The sequence below is a fragment of the Canis lupus genome, chromosome 18 (assembly GCF_048164855.1).
Source record: "Canis lupus baileyi chromosome 18, mCanLup2.hap1, whole genome shotgun sequence".
In the NCBI taxonomy this organism is placed as follows: Eukaryota; Metazoa; Chordata; class Mammalia; order Carnivora; family Canidae; genus Canis; species Canis lupus.
In genome coordinates, this window is record NC_132855.1 from 8230370 (window position 1) to 8253040 (window position 22671).

Consider the following 22671-nt stretch of genomic DNA (forward strand, 5'->3'; position numbering starts at 1 on the left):
CATTCTAGTTAAGTAAAGAATTTCATGAAACAATTGTATTGTTTCATATTTTGTATGAAATATGTTTGATATTTTGTATTATCTCATATTTTAGTAAATTAACCAAGCTGACCAGCTAGTCTGGTGTCAGATAGACACAATCAATTTGCTTATTCAAAACTTTGTTATACAACATAGAGAATATCTTTATAGCTTTTTTTCTCCTCCTTTTTAGTCCTGCTGCTTAATATTTTGTTATTTTACTACTTAGCAACATGCTTATGGGAGAATGGATGGTAAAAAACAAAAGTTGTCAATTCTTCAAATAACTGATTAGGAGAAAAAAACTTACATATTTAACTGATAAATATATACATTTGTTTTTGTATATACCTAAGAAGAAGATATAGCCCAAAATACACATGAAGAAAAGATAAAAACCAATAATCCCCAGAAGATATTCAGCCTCATTAATAGTAAAAGAGATATAAATTTAAATATTAAGATGCCATGCTACACCCATTGTACTGACATTTTTCAAGACTGATAATGTACAGATGGTGAGAATGTAGCAAAAACAGGAGACTCTTATATACTATTCTGGCAGCAAGCAATTAAGATAATGTATCAGGAAGGGATTTTGGCAGTATTTATAAAAATGTTAAATGCATGTACCTTTCACTCAGTAATTGAACTCTGAGAGATCTACACTTAGAAATATTTACACCAGCTCTCAGAGTAGGAAGATGTTCATTTAAGCTTTGTTTCTAATGCAAAACTAGAAACAGTCTGAATTATAATAAAAAAAAGAAATGACAAAATAAATTTTGCACATATAATACTATGGAGTCATTTTAAAGAATGAGGCTCACATAGCTTTGAGTAAACAGAAAACTGGTTGCAAATGATGTACAGTATGATTCCATTTCTGTGATAAAAAGAAACTAACAAGCTTATATTTATGCTTAGAAGTCTAGAAGGATATTTATAGACTATTAAGGTAGACTCCATTTGAAGAATGAGACTGTGGCATGATAGAAAAGGAACAGGCCCATCTGCATTGTTTCATTTTTACAAATGATGAAAATGATGAAAAAGTAATGCTATTACTTTAAACTTTTTTAAACATGCTAACCATTCTTTTCTTCTCCTCTACCAGCAGAGGAAGAAAAAATGTTGTTCATTTGGTAAGAAGCTGAAACCACACACTGAAAAGTACTGGCCACAATCCTCAGGTTCTATGTCTCTGCACTGAATACATGTAAAGTCTCTAGCCTAAGATGCCAAGCTCTGAGTGAGAATCAAAGCAAAGAGAGAGCACACGATGAGAGGATCACTGGATGTTATATTTTATGTTGGCAAACTGAATTTAAATAAACTTTAAAAAAATAGAGATTTTACCTGTGAATGGGTTGTTGTTCCTTTTGCACTTTGGGGGAGTTTTATGCCATCTCTCAACCTGATCACTACAAGTTGACTAACAACACTGCCACAAACTTCCATGGAGGGAAGAGGGGTAAAGAGACAACAGCAGACAGGCAGGAAGGAAAATAGAGAGAAAAGAACATCTGAAAACATCCTGAAATTGCGGTATCCTATATAAGTAAAGCACTAATTTATTTATAAATGCTGGGCTATATTTAACCATGAGAATGAAAAAATGAACAGCCCATTAACTTAAAATTGTGTGATTAGAATCCATTTCCATATAGGAGTAAATGTACAAATAATAACAGTCTTTAAATCCCCATTATTTTTCCTTTCTTCTAATATTTTAAGCTTTCCTACAGAATTGAGCTATACATTCATACAAACAAATCTCTGTTGTACAGAAATCTATAGGAAACATCTGTCCTTTGAACCTTAACATTTACTTTAACCTAATTAAGAATTCATTTCCTTCATTACATTGCAGATATCTTTTTTCAATCCTAACCAATTTGTGGTATGGTATTCATTTCTTGACCTGCATTTATCTTGGTATTTTTACTGAGAAACAAGTGATTTTTTGTTGTTTTTTTTTTAAAGATTTATTCATATATTTATTCATGATAGACACACAGAGAGAGAGAGGCAGAGACACGGGAGGAGGAAGAAGCAGGCTCCATGCCGGGAGCCCAATGTGGGACTCGATCCCAGGACTCCAGGATCGCGCCCTGGGCCAAAGGCAGGCGCTAAACAGCTGAGCCACCCAGGGATCCCCGAAACAAGTGTTTTTGAAGAAATCTCTAGAAATCAAAAAGACTGGAGTTCAAATCTTGACAGGGTATTTTCTAGTTGCATATTTCGAACAATAAATGTATTCAAGCCTCAGTTTCCTTGATTATTATTACATAGTTTAGAGTAGTGGCTATGTTATCCAGTTGCTGTATAGATTCCCTGAGAATATGGAGGTAAAGGGCCTGGCACACAGTAAATGTTTCCTAAGGTGTTAGTGTAACTATGCTCCTCAACTACATAATTAATTGTTCATTTGCTCACATAGGTATATTATACTGGTTAGTCTTCATCTTAAGTAAAAAATGCAAAACATACCACACTGCAGAAGAGCTGTTTAAAAAAAGAAAGAAAGAAAAGAAAACTTTAGCTAATTGTTTGAATGCTTTAAAATACCAAAAAAAAAAAAATATGCCTGAAAATACTTGCTTCTAAAAGTTTAAATGTTGGCAAGAGACACATAAATGAATTGTTGTCACTGAAGGGGCAATAATATACCTCCCCTCTCATTCTGACTGATGTACTATGATCCAGGCTTCGGAGATAGCCACTCCTTCCTAGCAGGTCCCCAAATCTGTTTTCAGTGGATCTAGACAAGAAAGAAGGAAAGAAGAAAAGAAAGAAAAGAAAGAAAGAAAAAAAAGAAAGAAAGAAAGAAAGAAAGAAAGAAAGAAAGAAAGAAAGAAAGAAAAGAAAGAAAGAAAGAAAGAAAGAAAGAAAGAAAGAAAGAAAGAAAGAAAGAAAGAAAAGAAAGAAAAGAGAAAGAAAAAAGAAAGAAAGAAAGAAAAGAGAAAGAAAAAGAAAGAAAGAAAGAAAGAAAGAAAGAAAGAAAGAAAGAAAGAAAGAAAGAAAAAGAAAAAAAGAAAGAAAGAAAGAAAGAAAGAAAGAAAGAAAGAAAGAAAGAAAGAGAAAGAAAGAAAGAGAGAGAAGAAAGAAAGAAAGGCAAATGTAAACAAAATTAGATGACAGGGTTAATTTCCATTTTCCAATCCTGGAAATAGTCAGCTGCCTTGTTCACATTCTCCACAGGCAGCTATGTCCTCAAGAGCGGAAGAGAAATTTAGAATTTCCCTCCAGCAACTGGCCCTGCTGAACCCCTGACGATCCGCTGTTTCATTGTTCTTGAGGTATGGAATAAAATGTTATACTCTATGAGGGGAGCCACAGCCAAAAGCTTCATCACCCAATTTGATGTTACCAAAGACTCGCTAAGTGGGACACAAAAGATCCCAGCAACTTTATCCTTATGAAGTATGCTTGAGGAATTTATACACAAAGGTAGTACCGATTTGTGGAATCCTACTTTTAAGATTATAACAAAATTGCATTTGTGAAGTATTTTATTTTAGGCCACTAGATAGTTTTGTCTAAAAGCAGCCAACTGGGGCGCCTGGGTGGCTCAGCGGTTAAGCATCTGCTTTCAACTCAGGTCATGATTCCCCTCCCATCCCCTCCCCCAGGTCCTGGGATTGAGTCCTGCATCAGGCTCTCAGGAGGGAGCCTGCTTCTCTCTCTGCCTATGTCTCTGCCTTTCTCCTTCTGTCTCTCATGAATAAATAAGTAAAATCTTTATAAATAAATACATAAATAAATGCAACCAATTGTAAGATCTTAAGATAAGCAAATTTACAAAAGTTCTTCCTTTAGCATCTCAAAAAAGTCCTGTTTCTTTTTCAAATTCCATAAATTGACAGCCACATTGTTATGTTAAATGATATCAACCTTAATAATGTTTTTGTTAACTGTAAGATTATTATTCTACGTTTTACTTTCTGCCTGAGAGCAACATGAGTGACCAGTATAACAAATCTGTGTCCAGAAAAGTTTAACATCTTCTAAGATTTTCTTGGATACTCTATAATAATTATTTTAAGAATAGTAACAGTGGCAAACATTTATTCTGAAATTATTAAATGTCAAACACTATTATAAGTGCTTTATATAAATTAGATTATCTAATCTTCATAACAACCCTACCAAGTAGGTACTATTATCATTCCCATTTTGCAAAGGAGGGAACTAAGACACAGAGAAGTTTAGTAACTTTTCATAGTTACCCAGCTGGTAACTGGGAAAGCCTGAATTCAAACCCCAGGAGCCTAACTCAAGTCCATACCCCTAAATTCTAGGTCATGCTACCTCACTATTCACGAATAAGTTAGTTGAACATATGACCAGGCCAGGGTCTGATGAAGGTGAGCACTATAGCATTGGTGTTTGTTGTATCATAAACTGTGCTAACCTCCACTTCCACACAACTCATCCCCAAAAATGAGCAGAGAAGAAAATAAAAGCCCATTTCAAATATGTCTATTTAAAAACTCTAACGTTTTCAGAATAGTATATGGTGTTGCCATTTTGATTCACATATCTATCTCCTAAAAATACAGCAGTCAGACACACATTCCTTTTTAAAAATTACTCTTTCATTAAAATCCAAGATATGACACTTTACCCAGTATGTTCTGAAACCATAAAAATAGCATTAATATTTAAGATCAATTATTCTGATTCACCTTAATGCTTATATGACTTCAGGTTCAACATACACCCTTCTCAACATTTCAGAGAATCTCCAAATCCTTGGAATCTTCTAAATCAGAGTTTGCTGACTTGTACACCTACAGACTCCAAGCAGGTACGTTTAATATATAAATTCTGTGAAATATAATATAATCAGGAGTGGGGAATCAACTGGAGAAGGCACATCCTATTTCAGAACATTCAAAGTCAATTTTTTAAAATATTGCACCAATTTCATAAAATATGACTGAGACTATATTCTGCTCTAAATGGACTAGTACAGCAATGTGCCTCTAGACCTGCCCAATCTTCCAATACATCTGAAATGATGTACTTTTTCACTATAATCACTTGTTTATTAGCTATTAATTCCCCAGAGAGGAAGTTTCTTGGAGGTAGGGACACAGTCAGTCTCTTTTACCCTTACATTCATTCAGTCATTCAAAATGTAGTTTTTGAGCTCTTACTAAATACTATCATTTTAGAAGCTGGGGACCTAGCAGTAAACAAAGCAGAAATATTCTCTGTACTCATGCCCCACTGATCTTATTTTAGTGGAGAAATAGAGAATAAATAAATAAAATTAGACTATGTTCAATAATGATAATAAATACAGAATATAAAGCAGATGGGCAGAAGATTGTGTGGAGGGAGTGAGGGTTGTTATTTTATAAACAGTAACAGAGAAGATCCCTCCAAGAATGTAATATTTGATTAAAGATATGAAAGAAATGGTGAGTATACATGTATAAATCCGGAAAAGAGTTTTCTAAACAAGAGGAACAATGGGCACATATATTTCAAGCAGGAAAGTGTTTTGCCTGATTGAGAAACAGCAAAGAGGCCAACCTGGCTGAAGTGGACGAAGCAAGGGGGAAGAATGGGAACACATACAGAAAGGTAAGAGGAAGGGGCGCCATTCACATAGGGCATGATGACTTTGGTTTCTTCTCTGAATGAGATGGGAAGCCACTGGGGAAGATACATGATCTGGCTCATTTTTTAACAATATCACTCTGGCTAATATGCTGAGAAGGAAGGTAAAGGTAGACAAAGGGAGACCAATTAGTTACAAGGGCATTGCCATAATGAAATGCAAAAAAAAAAAAAAAAAAAAAAAAAAAAGGTGGTGGAAGTGACCAGGGTGCTAACAGACAAAATAGCAAAAAAAAAACATGAAATTCTGAATATATTTTAAAGGTGGGACCAATGGGGTTCACTGATGAATTGGATATGGGATGTGAAAAATGGAGAGAAATCAAGAATTCTGACCTGAGAAACTGGAATAAGGAAGTTGTGAATTTACTGAGATGGAGAAGACTATGGGAGGAATAGGTTTGGGTTGGGGGAAAGGAAGAATCAGGAGTTTAATGCTATACAAAATTCGCAACGTCTATTAGGTATCCAAGTGGGGGTATCTAGAAGCAACTGAATACTCATGACCCTGAACTTCAGGGAAAAGGTCTAAACTGCAGATATAAATTTAAGATTGGCCAGAGTATAGGTGGTATTCAAAAACAGGACAGGATAGAATTACCAAGGGCATTATTGTTGAAGGAGAACAGGTCCAAAGACTCAGAACTTAGAAAGGTTTAGATGTCTGGGAGATAAGGAGAAACCAGCAGATGAAACTGAGAGAATCATGGTAAGTGTAGTACCATGGAGATGCACCACCCAAATTTCCCTTCAGGGAAAGACTTGTTTCCCAGCTTAAGGAAGTATGAGCAGCAGACAGCCACAGCTATCAACTACTTTAAGATTAGCATTACTAGAGGCACCCGGGTGGGTCAGTGGTTGAGCATCTGCCTTGGACTCAGGTTGTAATCCTGGGATCAAGTCCCACATTAAGCTCCCCTCAGGGAGCCTGCTTCTCCCTCTGCCTATGTCTCTGCCTCTCTCTCTGTAGCTCTCATGAATAAATAAATAAATAACCTTTTTAAAAAAAAAAATAGATTAGCATTAGCAGCAGAGACCACCTTGGCAAAAAACATGCTCTTCTCTGACAAACTCACTTAAGAAAACAATATTTTTTATATTGGAAGCCTATTCTGGCAATTTTTAGTTAAATAGTCCTATATTTAGTAACACTGGAGGAACCCTCATATGAAAAGATTTAAATGAAACCCCATAATCTTATTCAGCTTTCTTCCTTTTCTGAATTGCAGTATCTTTAAACAGCTCTTTAATTCCAGTAAGTTTTACATTTTATACTTAATTAGTAACTGTAAGTATTTCCCTAAATATTTGGGAGGTTTTATCACTGCCTTGGTCATGCAATTATAGCAATAGAAGCAAAAATACAGATAGGAACAACTTCAAACGGCTTATTTTACCCAATTATAACTATTTGCTAATTTTCTGTATTTCCAATAGACAGTTTTTGTATCCACAGTATCTAAGCATATGCTAGTTCTTGGTGTGTACTCAGTAAATAAACCCCTGAAAAATGAATTGATTAGTGTGTCCTCACAAAGCTATTGAAAAGAAAAAAAAAAAAAAAAACTATTTTAATTTTACTTTTTCTTTTTTTATAATAAAATGCCAATAAAGAATGAAGTAGCAGGAAAATAAAGGAAGAGAGGCAGGAAGCATCTATATTATACATAATTAATTAATGGCTGATTGTAAGATTATTTCTTTCACAGTTCATCATTTACATAAAAGCCTAAAGTGCAGCATGGTCAAATAATTTGTGTAACAGAGCACAGATTTATCACCAGTATATGCACCATCCACCAGAGTTCAACCACAATTATTGGAACATTTCATTCACTTTTGAAAAGTTGTGTTTCACATCTATAACTTCAAACATTTATATATTAATTGAAGTTACATATTTCTAATTGATCTTTTCAACTCTTCAAATATTTTATAATTTAAAATTCATTAGTTACCATGGAAACAATATCACTAAATAAGAGCAACCCTTCATGATATCCACAAATGAAATATTAAATCAATTAATAAAATGGCTGTGCAATTTATAATAGTTACTTAGAATGAGTTACCTGATCTAATGTGAAACACAGAATGCAGGGAGAGGGTGGGGCCACTGATTAGGGTTTTTTCTCCTGAAATCTCAGATAAGTTCAATCATCACACCTTTATAATATATAAACTTATTAAAAAAATATATATATATATATAAACTTATTTCAGGTACATCTTGCCAAATAAATCATCTCAGAAATGGTTCATAGTTTTAGTTAACCTCAGAAAAAAAAAAGGGAAATGAAATTAAGCAATCCACATATTATGCACTGCTCCTCCATTCTAGGATCTTTGCCTCCTTCTAACTGTGCCTTACACTAAAGTGCTGATTTCTCCATCTGGTGATTCCTTTGCAGATGCATCTGACTCAGCTCAGGAGAAGCCACAAGGTGGACAACTACTCAGGTGATGAGACTTTAGGGCACCAGGATGATCTCTGTATAAAAATACTGTCTCTCACCCCGTGGTCTCTTGTACATGAAATTCTACCATTTATTTCCATTTCTTAAGCACCATCTTCCCTAGAGCACCCCTCTTAAACTGCAATCTGAATTGCCAAAATTTGAGACCAGAACACATCACAGAGATCCTATTTTATAAATGTGGAAACCTGAACCCCAGTACCAAACATCAAGTAAAGAGCAGAACTAAATGAGAATCCCTGTCTCCTAGCACAATAATAACCTGAGAGCCTGGAAAAGGGGTGTGCAGAGAGGAAAAATGGGTAAAGGTAGTTTATTTGGGATGTGATTCCAGTGAATAGGGGTGAGGAACCAGGGGGAGTAAAACGGAAAGAAAAGAAAGCCAATACAACAATCCTTAGTGAATGGTTTGATGTGGACTACTACACAACAGTGAAAAAGAACCAGCCACTTAAATCTACAAGATAGATGAACCCCACTGGCATAAGATTGCATGTAAGAAGTCAGACCCAGGTCAGGATATATAGTATGAATCTATTTTAAATTCAAAAACAGAGGTCAGGGATGCCTGAGTGGCTCAGCGGTTGAGCATCTGCCTTTGGTGCAGGGCGTGATCCTGGGATCCAGGATCGAATCCCACATCGGGCTCCCTGCATGGAGCCTGCTTCTCTCTCTGCCTATGTCTCTTCCTCTCTCTGTGTCTCTTGTGAAGAAATAAATAAAAAATCTTTAAAAAACAAAAACAAAAACAGAGGTCACACAAGCTAACCTTCTGAGGTGCTCAAAATAATTCTATATCTTGAACTTGGTGATGGCTACATGAAAAAAATATATCTATTTTATATTTCATGTACATTACATATACATGTAAACACTCATAAGGCTATATGCATAAGATTTGTGAAGTTTTATGTAAGTTATGCTTCAACTGTTTGCCTTTTTTTTTTAAAAAAAAGAATTGAGTTGACAAACACTGTAGGCAACAGCTGTCTTCAGGAACTTTCACGGTGTTATTTAGAGTGAACCTTAAAAATGCTTATCTGAGGAATGAGAGGGAGAAACATTTAACCATATGTCCCAGTGCCTATTGATTGAAGTTTCCCTGATGCGACATTAATTTTCCCACACCTGCATGTGTGTCAAGTGGCACCCCCAATTGTCCATTCTGTGGACTCAGAAAAGCCACAAGCCAGAAAGGAAGAGACAGATAGCTCATTTTTTAGATGAAACAACAGAAAAGAGATAGGAGTCTGCTAGCAACTGTTCTCCCATGACTGTGGCTGGAATCAGAGGTAAAGCTGAGAAAGATATGAACAATGATCAAGATATGTCTGATCCACATAGACTTCCCACACATGCCAGGGACATGGTACTATAGGTGAAGCATAAATGTCAAATCCTAGTGGGTATGAAGGGGCAACCTTAGTAGAAAAAATGGACAAAAGATAAGGAAACATGATTATATCTCAAATAAAATATATCCCACTTGGTCTTGCGATGCTTTAAATTCATTGATCCCCATATGGAAAAAGATTGCCTATGAATGGGAAATAAGAGAAGGGTGGAAAGCATTGTGCTACATTATCCACAGCCTTCCCTTTTCACAAGGAACTAATGGGTCCAAAAATAGAATGAGATCAACATCAGTGGAGATAAACTGACCAATGAGGAGATGCCTTTAATGATAGAAGAAGAGAGCTGAGAGTTTTAGATTAATGTCAAGATTTCCCAATAATCAAATACCCTGCAGTGCAAGCACTGAACTTCATTAACTACTTATGAAAGTTCCCTTTGCAACAAATAACTTTGAGAATTTTATAACCTTCTTTAGAGTAGGGGGAAGGACTGAGAAATGTGTTCCTTAGCAATAAAATTAAGTACATTTATATAAATTAGTCTCTCAAAGGGATCCCAATTAAATCACTGTCTTGACTCTACAGCCAAATTCAGCTGCTGGAATAACACCTTAAATCAGCTACCGCTGAACTTAGCCTTAGCAGAGAAAGTAACAGAGGCTGTCAATCACACGAACAGATCTTATGGATACTGCTGTTGCCTGACTATAACCAACTACCATTCACCCTCTACTTTCTGTCAGGTAGCCCTTCCACAAACAGCACACATGACTCAGTCCTGATATGACTCTTATGTAGCTTAACCAAAGAGAACATTCCATTTTCCTAGGCCATATTATTAATATTAAAAGAGTGTTATATAACTATGGTACACAGCATCTTTTCTTCTTTGGAATATTTTTCTGGGTGATTATAAAGCCACAAACTGTGGCCATCATCTTGTTTAAAGACTGAGAATATACCATAAACATAGAGGAAAAGAGAGTGAATGTGAATATGGGTTGAGGCAACTGTGAAGCCCAAAATACCTCTGGACTTGTAAAGATGGGCCAACAAATTTCTATGTTATTTCAAATGGCTTGATCTGTGTTTCATGTTGCTGCTAATTCATTTATTTTGCTTTGTTTTGTTTCTATTTTTAATAACTTTGACCCCTCACTAAATAAAAACTGGATGAGCCAATACCAATTGCCTCACTGAAATACAAGCAGGGTACTCTGGCATTTCCATTTCTCAACTGAGGTTCTTTATCATTTTCCATAATTTTTGGAGCAATATGGGATATTTCCAAATTAATTAGAATAAAATATATTTCTTTTCAGATATAGTGACTTGCTTGCCTATTCTTATTTTGTGCAAATATTGTTATAAATTTCAGCTTCAGTAAGAAACCTCTGAACCTACCCAAATTCATTCAAAACAGCTCTGAAATTCTAAGCCATAGCAATATCTTGGCCTAGAACTTCATCTGAGCTAAGAGATTGGAGAGTAAAAGAAGATGCATTATTCTTTTTTTCATTTGTTTTTCATTTGTTTTCATTTGTTTTTCAAATAGTTTAAGCAACTAAACATATATAAGCATGATTCTGGGTAATGACTGAGTTTAATTTAAAAGAAACTTTGTTTCTCCTCCTTCTTGCAAAGCTTTTCACTTAGGAATTCTTTTTAATCCTGTTAAAGTGGAACAAACACCAAAAACCCTCTTATTAACAAATCTTTATTATATGTGTGTGTGATATATATACACATTCATATATATGTATATGCAGCCCTATGCATTGAAATTGTTTTTAACTGGACACTAGTTACGTATTTGAAAGATTTAATAAAACCACAAGCTTAAAAAAAAAAAAAAAAAACCACTAGCTTTCGCATATTTTTATAGTGAATCAAGCTCTGGTCTTCCACTGTCTTTCTCTATGTCCTGAAATCCCTAATTGTGCCTGTGTTTTTGGTAGAAAAGCAAGTCTTCTTGATGTCTTCAGGAACTCACAAGTCCTTCCCTCACTTTGCATGTCACACCATGCAATGCTTTTTACCTTTTTATTTTATAGTAATTTAGAAAGAAGATATTGCAAAGTAAGTTTTTAGCTATAAAACTTTGCTTTACTACTTGTCCTTTACCTTAAAAATACTCAATACTGGGACCCCTAGGTGACTCAGTCAGTTAAGTATCTGACTCTTGATTTCAGCTCAGGTCCTATCTCAGGATTGAGATGTTGGCTCTATGCTAGGCGTGGAGCTTAAGATTCTCTCTCTCTCTCTCTCTCTCTCCCTCTGCCCCTCCTACTCCTAGCTCCTCCGTGCACATGCTCTCTTTAAAAAAAACAAAACAAAACACTACTCAATACAACATATCTATTCTACAGATTTCAGAAAAGCTATTTGGTGTTGTTATGAGTCACTACTGCTTCTATATGGAGAAAAATTAATATGCTGAAATAAATGAACGTCAGTCATTTCTTCTACTTCCAACCAAATGTGTAAAACTGGTAAGTATGACTGATAAGCTAGAATGACTTTAAAATAAGTAACAGGGCAGCCCGGTGGCTCGGTGGTTTAGCGCCTGCCTTTAGCCCAGGGCGTGATCCTGGAGACCTGGGATCGAGTGTCGCGTCCAGCTCCCTGCATGGAGCCTGCTTCTCCCTCTGCCTGTGTCTCTGCCTCTCTCTCTGTGTCTCTCATGAATAAATATATAACATCTTTAAATAAATAAATAAACAAACAAACAAACATTTCACTTTATAGCTCAGCTTAGAAGGATATCCTTTGTGGCTTCTGAGAGAGAATATAAGCCACAACAACAGTTCAAATAAACTAGGTTATGCTGCATTAATGAGCAATTCTAAAATCACATGGTAAAAAACAAAAACATAACAAAAACAAGATTTATTTTTTGCTCAAACTATATGTCCACTGTAGATCACCTAGGTCTGCTCTGCACTGTCCTCACTCAAGATCCAAACTAATGGAGCAGCCACTGTTTAGAATGCTGTTAATCACTTTGGCAAAGGGAAAAGAATGTGGCAAATCACACACTGGCTCTCCAGGTGGAGAAGGTTTTGCTCACATTTTAATAATCAAAGCAAGTCTCATAACCACTCCAGGAAGATAAGAAAATGCAATCCCAAAATGCCCTGCAGGAGAAACCAAAAATAACTGATAACAGCATTAATGACTACCACACCATCACACATAAATTCTTTCACTTTTCTGCTGCAAATCTATAAACTGTCTTCTCCAACCATCTTCTCACCCTTCACTATTATAACAGTAAAAGAGAAGCCTTTCCTCTTAACCAGATTTACCCCTCCTTGTCTGCCCCATCAGGTCAGGATCCAGCTCTATAGATTATACCCGTCTCTCCTGTATCTTCACCTCCTTGTGTTTTGTCCCCCCTCATTAGAACTTACATTTGCTTTATATAACTTAAAACATAAAAATTCACCCTTCCCATTTCTATTTCTTCTCAACCATCACTTTGCCTCACTCCTTTCACAGCCACATTTTTTATAAGAGATGTATACACAGCCATTTCCCCAACTCCTATTCATACCTCAACATGCTAGATCTGATTCTATCTTCTCCACTCTACTGAAACCACTTTTATGAAAGTCATTAAAGTCTTCTTGTTGCTAAAAACCAAATGCACATTCTAGTTCTCATATTACTTAACTCTTTGTCTATTCCTACTCTTGAAAATACTTTCTTCATTTGACTTTGTAGTACTACTTTCTTGACTTTCCTCAAACATCTCCAAGGAGTTCTGTCCACCTGCTCTTTAAATTGCGATGTCCTCAGGCTCTTGATTTTTGTCTCTCTTTTCTTCTCACCCAACATTAGTCTTACCATCATGGGTGACATCACTCATTTCCATGACTTCAATTATCATCTACATGCTGAGGACTCCCAAATCTCACCACAAAGAGCTGATACAATTTCACTGCCTACAACACTACACTTTCAGTGCTTGCCTCTGTTCATATAGTAAATATCATCATGTGACCTGATTTACATGAAACCAGCCAGCTTTGAAGCCAAAAATTGAAAGATAAAAATTAACATATACTGTTTTATTAGCATTTATATGAATTTTAATAAAATAATAACCTGTGTTTAATATCTCTTTTTCCCCGGGCTATGGGACAGTCATAGTGCCCCCTAAGTCTTGACACAGTCATGCTCAATAAACCACTGTTAACTACTGTTGCAATTCCAATTGGTACTTCTCACCTATCACCCTTCGCAAACATCCTTTCAGGATGGTCTGGTATACCTGATTATATGCAGGTCCATTGCAGTGCAGGGCCTATTAAAAGGTGTCCTATCTTATTACACAGGACAATATGCTGCTACTCAACTCCAAGAAATGACAAGCCACAATTATTAATCTGAATAGACTAGGCTGCACTGCATTAATAATCAACCCTAAAATATTAGTGGCTCAAAACAAGCATATTTATATTTATTCATGCTGTATCTCTACTGATGTTTTCCACCAAAGCAGCTGTATGAGAAGTGTTATAGACTGAAATGCATCCCTCAAAATTCATATGTTGAAGGCCTTAATGTGACTATATCTGGGAATAGTGTCTTTAAAGAGGTAATTAAGGTTTAATGAGGTCAAAAGGATTTGTGTCCTTATAAGAAAAGGAAGAAATACCAATTATATATGTGTACAGAGAAAATGCCATGTCACAGCAAGAAGAAGACCATCTATAAATGAAGGAGAGGGGCCTCAGGAGAAATCAAACCCACTAGCCCATTGAATTTGGCCTCCTAACCTCCAGAACTGTGAGAAAATAAATTTCTGTTATTGAAGCTACCTCGTCTGTGCTATTTTTAAATGGCAGCCCTACCAAACTCATATGAGCAGTAAAGATTTAAAAATCACTCGTGCCAGTATCCTATTCATGCTGGGATGCTGCCCTCCTCCTGTGAAGTTCCAAGGATGAACATGAAGAGCCATTTTCATCCACTGTCAATGGCAAGAATGTGATGAAGGACATGGTAGATAGGATCTGACTTTCCAAATAAGACCCAAGTCCCTCCAAACAGTCACTCTACCCATTAAGACCAGTCTTCTCCTTGGGATAGTACTGAAAATGCCTGAGGGAGCAATTCAATAGATGGCAAACAAAACCTAGCAGCAGGACACAAGCAGATCTTACAGGAGAGGAAGAGAATTGCCCTGGAAGATCTAGATATTCCTCCCTTAAGAAGAATTCTCTGGAATATTGCATTTCCTCAATAATAGGAATAACAGAAGTGTTTGGCCCTTGGCAGTAGCCCACTCCATCACTCTCCTGGTCTACCTTCTTCTTACTAGACTTCTCCCCATACTTCTCCTGATGGCACAGGCACTACACTGAGAGAGACACCCTCCACTAATGTCATCTGGGGACATCTCCTTATCTGTCTCATTGATCCCTTTCAGCTCTAGACTGGAGTTAGCTTTTTTACACTAGACTTAGCAAATCACTCTAATTCAGTGCCAAAAATTGAGCTCTGTCCTTTTAAAAACAGAAAGCTATCACAAGTTCCTATATACTCTGTCACTGCATTTGTATCAAAAATATAACTCTTCATTTTGCATATTATGTAAGGCATAAATATTATTTTAATTATGCCACAAAACAGAACATTATTGATATACTGTCCTCAGTAAGGTTGTCTACATTGAACATTAAGAAGCGAATGCTCTGACAGATCTTTTTTTTTTAATAAAATGGCAATGAGTTCATTATCACTAGTAAGAACAAAAACTGAAATATGCAGTTTTGATTTCCATTCCTCAAGAACAGAAAAGAGTCCCAATCTAAATTCTATCTCTATGAGCCCAGATATAAGGAATGTGACCAAAAGCAGCTATCATAAAGACTCTTCAGAGTCAGTTCCCATTTGGTTCTGGTGAAGACTTCTGGTTTACTCAGAAGGTATTATCGCCTCCCCAGACAGACTCAGGACACTCCTGGACCAAAGAAGATGTCGTCTGATGGAATAGCAACTCTAGGACAAGAGATGGGGAAGCACCAAGCTGCCCTGATAAAATACTTGATTTATCATCAAGCTATTGTTGGCATGATCTACTTTGGAAGTCATCCTAGAATTGCCTCTAATCCCAGCGCCTACTGCTCTCCTACCTATTTTGCTTTCTATTTGTCTTCCCATTTTGTTTCATGACAATATTATTGATTATCCCATTCTCTAGCTTGTTTCCTTTTTTGAACTTTCTATTCCCAAGAGATTGTCCAGCGTGTCCTCTTGGTCTCACAAATGGTTAAGGTAGAGTCCAGTGACTCGCAACGAATCTACTTGTCTCTGAAATCATTGTCAATGCCATCTTTCCATAGATTCCTCACCACAGTGACCTGGGCAAGGCTGTTCATCCCTATAACTGTGGGGCAGGAGAGAAAAAGGATGCTTTGTTATGACTGAGTTTATTTTGGTTCTTTTGTTTCTATCCCTGGCACTCTACTCGATGAGGAAGTGGTTTCAGATGTGCTTCCCCTCTTCCTAGCCAGGACAACAGTTTCTGGCTCACAGCCTTTCTGAGCTATCTCAACCATGAAAACATACTACCTACCAGCAGTGCCCTACCCCACCCCCCCCGCCAAAAAGCTCAGCCACTTCTGCCATGAGTTATATCAGTAAAATTAACATGACTCATGTTTCCTTTTCAATTTTGCCTACATTCAATGACTTTCTCTAAACTTTCCTGCACTTAAACCCATGTTGTAATGTTGTACGCCATTAAAGCAAAAGAAAACAAACAAAAGAGCTTCAGGGTACTGCTTTCTAAAAGCCTCAAGAACGAGGTCAAAATCAAGAGTTTTGAGAGTGACTCTTTGGAGAGGATCCATAGTGGCTAACATCTTGAAGCATATTCATACTGTCACCCCACTTTAGAAAGAAGCCTCCCATAGCAGCTCCTCCCTGCAGCCATTTCCCCTAGCAATTGCCTCCCCTGCAATGCTGCCTGCCACCTTGCTTCTGCATGACCTTGGAGGAGGTCTCTGCCTCTTCCCTAGGAGGCACCCATTTCAGGTTGCCATCTCACAGGGACTGAGGTGTTCAGCTGTCACTCATTCACCCCGTGCATCCAGGAATGTGATTACAATGCAGTTCCCTCTCTGAATAAATAATGTAGATCTGCCAGTTTCTGAATTTGCCCTATGCAGGTCAGTTCCAGAAAAACTTTTTGCTCTCTCTACAAAGCTTCTTCACTCAGACTTGTGCAAATAGCTACTGCTCATTATTCATCTTAGTGAAGGAGGGAAGGGAGGAAAATAAAAAACTACCATATTCATTGATCTGAACACATACATTGGTATCTGAAGCCAAGCAGTAGGCTAGATATTTGCACGTGCATTTTTATTTTTGCAGAAAATGGGTCTGATTTGAGCACTGTCTGAATCCAAAATCCATATTCTTCCCAATACATCATCTTGCCAGGTACCATAGAGAGCTGGTATCCTTTTAAGAAATGGAGGAAGAAAAAGTATGGCATGAGTGGCCATTGTACTAGAGAGAACTGTCTGTGACACTTCTCTGGTTCTTCCACTCTCTCATTGACCTTGCTTCACCAAGTCTCTTGTTTGTTTAACTTTTGCCTATATAGCATGATCTGAGGGACCAAAAACTGTCCCTTTCACCTTTTGATGACCATGCCTGAAACTTTAGCTTCACTTCCCTCAATTCTATTAGGACAAAGGATCCACAGTCATCAAGAATTCCCATTTAAAATAAAACACTACATAGAGCAGATGACGAGAAACTAGTAAAAGGGAAGCAAAATTGGCCCAACAGACTCTTGGGCTTATCTCTATTATAGAACACATACCATTCTCTGTTGAAATTGTCGATTTGCCTTGTACCCTCCATTATTAGATCATGGGTTTTTAGAAGACAGGAGCCTCTGTGTCTATTTCACTTGTGTGGGACCAGAGCCTAATAATACACTGCCTGGCATGCTGCAGAGGTTCAATTCATGTTCAATGGATGAATGAATGACAAGAGTTTCTTTTCTATTCCTCATACATAAAATCTTTGCTATGAAGAACTAGATATATGTCAAATATGATGGAACTTCAGTTGTATATTCAGGATTCTTAGAGGTTCTTGGGACCCTTTGGTAAGTATAAACTGTGTCATTTACAGAAAAGCAAATACCTTTCCTTAGAAACAAATACTGTTTTAGTGATAATTATTATTATTTGTAATCAGCATTTTATTAATTTTCAGGGGTCTTTATTAACGGTTAAACATGCTTCTTTACATATTCTATTTTTACATACACCATTTAAATCAAGCTCTACTCTGACATCTATTATACTTCAATATACATAACACAGATATAGATGAAATAAAGTTAATGATTCAAAAATAGTTCCTCTAGACAAACTATATATTTTAAATTTAATTTAATCTCCTTTTTATGTATCAGGGGAAAATGTGTGAGTTTTTTTCCCCTTGCATCCCTCTTTCCTCATTAACAAAGTGTTTATACTGAATTATTTTTAAAAGGCAGCATTTAGTATTCAATCAAATAATAAGGAGAACGTGTTCCTTCCCAGTGGTTTAATAATAATTCTTGCATCACCAACCCTGAATATTCATGTTATGGAAATGTGTCCTACTTCTATAGATTTCATCACTGTCAGCTGGTGCCACAGCAGAACACAGGGACAGTTAGTCAGTCTAAATACATTCAGGATTTCAGCAATTACCAAAATGTCTTCCCTGACTTACTATCAATAATTCAACTTTTGAGGAATATAATATTGAGACACAGGAGGCTGACCAATAAATATTCTGTTATTCTCTAGAAAACAGAGACCTAACTGCATAAAATTGTGTTATCACTTGACTCAAGTTTTACTTCAGTGATATATGCATGGCATAAAGATGACTGAGTGATTCAGAGTGGGGAAATAAATCAATCAAGACAGTTTTTTTGTCTTTAGGTAAAGTGAGTTATAGCATATTTATTTTTCCACCATTTTGCTATTAGAACACAGCTTGTCAATGGTCTGATGTTCATCATCCTCATTCTTCAAAACATGCTTTAACCTCAATTCTACTAGCAGTATGACCTTGGCCTAGTCACTAAATCTCTCTAGGACTCAGTGTCTTCATCTGTAAAATGAGGAAGCTAAAATTGGGTTGGGGTCAACAAACTTGTTCCATAAAGAAACAAATAATAAATATTTTAGGTTTTGTGGGACATACCATCTCTGTCACAACTATTCAGCTCTGCTATTTTAATGCAAAAGCAGCCAAAGATAATATGTAAATGCATAAGCATTTCTGTGTTCCAATAAAATGTTATAAAAACAGGCAGGCAGCAAGACAGGTTTGGCTTTGGATAGCATTTAGCCAAGCCCTTTCAGGTCTTTTTCAAACCTATGATTCTATATGTTAGACACATATAAGGTACCTGAACACAAGGGGAAATGAACTCATCTCGTCCCTCAGTGACCTAGAATTAAAGGAGCCTAGAAATTCTCCATTACAGAAAAATTCCTCTGAAAAAATCATGTAGCTCTAAGTAAACCCAACTGATTAACAGACTGACAAAGATTCTGGCCAGTCAGCACACATTTTATTGGTAGCCCAGGGTGTATAGATTCTATGAAATCCAGGCCAGCTTTCTAGGTTGTTTCTGGAAGAAGAGAGAATATGCTTGTAAGAATGAGAGGATTTCACTCCAGGTTTCATTGCTTTTAACTGCACTGAGGAAACTAATCAGCATTAAAACAAATATTAGGTAACATTACAGCTTCACACTTAGAAAAAGAGAACCATTTTTGCATTTCTGTTAGGAGTATCTATTTCACTGAGTAGCTCAGATGAGGAAAAGTCTCAAAAGTCAAAGTCATAAGTTAATAATCCGTTGTAAAAGTCTGTCTGAAGATCTGCAGTCTTACCCTATTCCACCCTATAAACTCTACACACACAAACACACATATGGAGCAAACAAGGCTTGACAATGCTAGTCTGTGGAGACCTAGTAGACAACTGTATGCTGAAAGAGGACTCTGTCACATTCAAAATAAGTTTAAAATGTTTACAGGGGTATGATAAGTGCCCAAGAAACATGTCCACAGCGACAAAGAATCCCGGAATAAAAGACAAAGTCCATTTGGTGTATAGCAGAGTTTTTCAACTTTGGCACTAACTATTTGGACTGGATAATTTTTTGTTGCAGGGTGTGGGAGGAGAGGGGAAGGGGGTAGGTCCTGCATATTGTAGGATACACAGGCTGTAGATGGATTAAGAGCAGCTCCCTTTCCCTTCCCTTAGTCATAATAAACAAAAATGTTTCCATACATTGACAGATGTTCTGGGCCAGGGGAGGAGAATGCAAAGTCACATCTAGCTAGGAACTTGTGGATTACAGAAATTTAAGATACTGAATTTGCCATAAATCTTCATCCATGCCACAGTGGTCAAGTAGTACCCCAGACCAAAACTGATATTCACAAATATTTTATTACAATGACTTCCCATGTCCTTTCTAATTCTTTCCCCCTCCCAATATATCACAGAATACCCAGACACCAGTGAACTGGAAGGGAATTATCCCAAGAAAGAGCACTATCTTTGTCCTTTAGCAGTATCTAACCCTCGCCTAATGGTAATGTTCCCATTTCTAAATTTTAAACACAAGGACATCAGACCCAACTCACTATCTAGCCCATTCAACTCCTAGATTCCTTTTCATGATTGCTTACTCATTACTGGTGAGAAGACCTACAAAGCCTTAGGCCATAACTCAATGGCTTAGCATGGAAAGCCTAAGAAACTGGGTTCTTAAATCCCAGATCTCAAACTTTGTCCCAGGACCTGCATCTCTTCTTATTCCTATAATACCTAAATCCCTGCCTAGTTTCCACAGTTTTTTTAGGCCATACTGCCTATACTCCAGAACTCACTTCTGGGTCCCTACTACCTGGTACACACTTCCCAACTACCATTAACTATTTGTTGAGACTTCAGTAGGTCATTTCCTGCTGATATCCTCCCCTGACCCTTGTAGGTAGAGCCCTATGGCTTAATCTAGCTCTGTGTTCCAATTATCTCTGTTCTGTAAGGTCTCAATGCTGGGTTCTGGCCATAAAACCAATCATCTACTTATTCGTGTGAATGGAATAATAATCATAGAGGAAAGAGGGGAGAAGCAGTTGTGTGGTTACTTCAAAAGCATCTCACTTTGAAACACTTCCTACTATAATCTGACAACCATAACTCTGATTATTAAAAGAAAAATCATCACAGGATATACTGTTATGGATATGGGGCTTTCCAACATTCTAAGTCATGTAGAAGTTTCTACCGGTCTCTGATACTACAGGTGGAGAGAGTAAAATCAGCAAGTCAGTAAGGTGAAAGGATCTATGTACGAACATTTCTTCTCTGCATGGAAAATAAAAACAGCAGAGATAGTAACAAGTGGAAACAAGACACAAGATACTAATACTAAATATTACACATAATCATTTTTTATTTCAATTTGAAGGGCAATAATATCAAGTCATGTTCAATTACAAATGTAGGTATGTTTATTAACACACCCTTGTTTCAGCAGTCATATATCCAGGAAAGCATAAAAGTCACTAAGAAAAGTTTAAACACAAAAGGGATTTTTATTTCACCTCTGAGGTGAGATTAAGGAAAAAGTTTGCTTCCTTGGCTTATGCTGCATATCATAAGGACTGATGAAAAATATCTAAATCATAAACATCCTAAACTGTGCAACCTTAACCACAGATATGTAGAAACTCCAAAGGGTGGCAGAGAGAATAGCATGGGCCAGTATCCTAGGTAGTAGAGGGCTAGAGGGGGGACAGAGACAGAGAGAGTTCACCTAATTGGATGCAGAGTATGAGAAGTTGGCTGCTAATCAAATCCTAATAACAAAAGGGACTTTCCCAATGCTCAGAGGAGATTACTTCCACAGAGACATCTAGGGTGGAATCCAGCAGTAGGCAGAGACTATGGAAATGCTATGGTTCAAGGAAGACCCACCTAGCTTTAAGTATATCCCTAGCCAATAGCTCAAACCATGTAGACAGTGAAAGAAACAAGAAATGTAAAGTTGACAGGTTCGAGAATGGCTGATGCCTCAGTCAAACATAATGGGTTCCAGATCAAGCCTTGATGGGAACAGAAATACAAATCAGCAATAAGGTCTGAAATTCAGGAAGTCAGTTTCTAGAATCCATCCACTGGAAAGGATGAAGTTTTAGCTGAGCCCTGATCATTCATTCACTCATTTATCCAATCCTTTGTTCAATAAATGAAGAGCAATACACTCACCAAACAATGCTAGACACTGTTCCTAGCCCTATCAATTCACTGGGGAAAAATAAACATGATCCCTAACCTTATGACAAGCTTTGCTGGAAATGCTTTGGGGCTTGAAAAATAGTAAATATATAAGTTAAAAATGTTCACCAAGGTAAAGCTTATAGATACTATGTGCTAGCAAGATTAAGCTGTCAAATGCCCCCTGAAAATATCTGCTCCAGCTCACAGGCAGCCAGATTGCTAGCAAGAAAGAAATGTGGTCCTACTATCTTGTAAATAATAAATGGAGGCCTTGATGATGATGATGATGATGATGATGATGATGATGAGTAGTTATATAGTTGTTTCAGATTCTAACCAAGAGACTGAAATCACATTAGTTATTTAAACAGAAAAAAATGAACAAAAAGTCATTAATTCAGTAAAAGTTATTAGTTAGATACTGAAAAGACAAAAAGAGACCTCTAGGTTGTCATAGATACAGAAACTGTAAGGCATAGACACCATCCCTAATGCTGAAGGAACAAAGAGAAAAAGTTTTAATTATTAACAGTTGGAAGCCTGGAAGATAGACCTCATAGTGCTGAAACTCAGACTTTCAAAAAGGTGAAGCTATTCAGAAGTATGGGGAACCTGAGCTCAGAAGGAGGAGGAGTCACAGGGGCTAGGCCCCAGACCACTGAAGAGGAATAGTGAGCCCGCTGGTACGAGGGTCTCTATGGGCAGACTCTACGACTGCTGGGAAAAAGCTGCAAACTGGACTCCACTGCTGCTAGTGAAACACACTGCTGCAGGGACAAAACAGTGTTCTCGGGTGTAGCTCAAAGGAAAATAAAGCAAACATAAAACAAATAGAAAGAAAAACAGAAAAC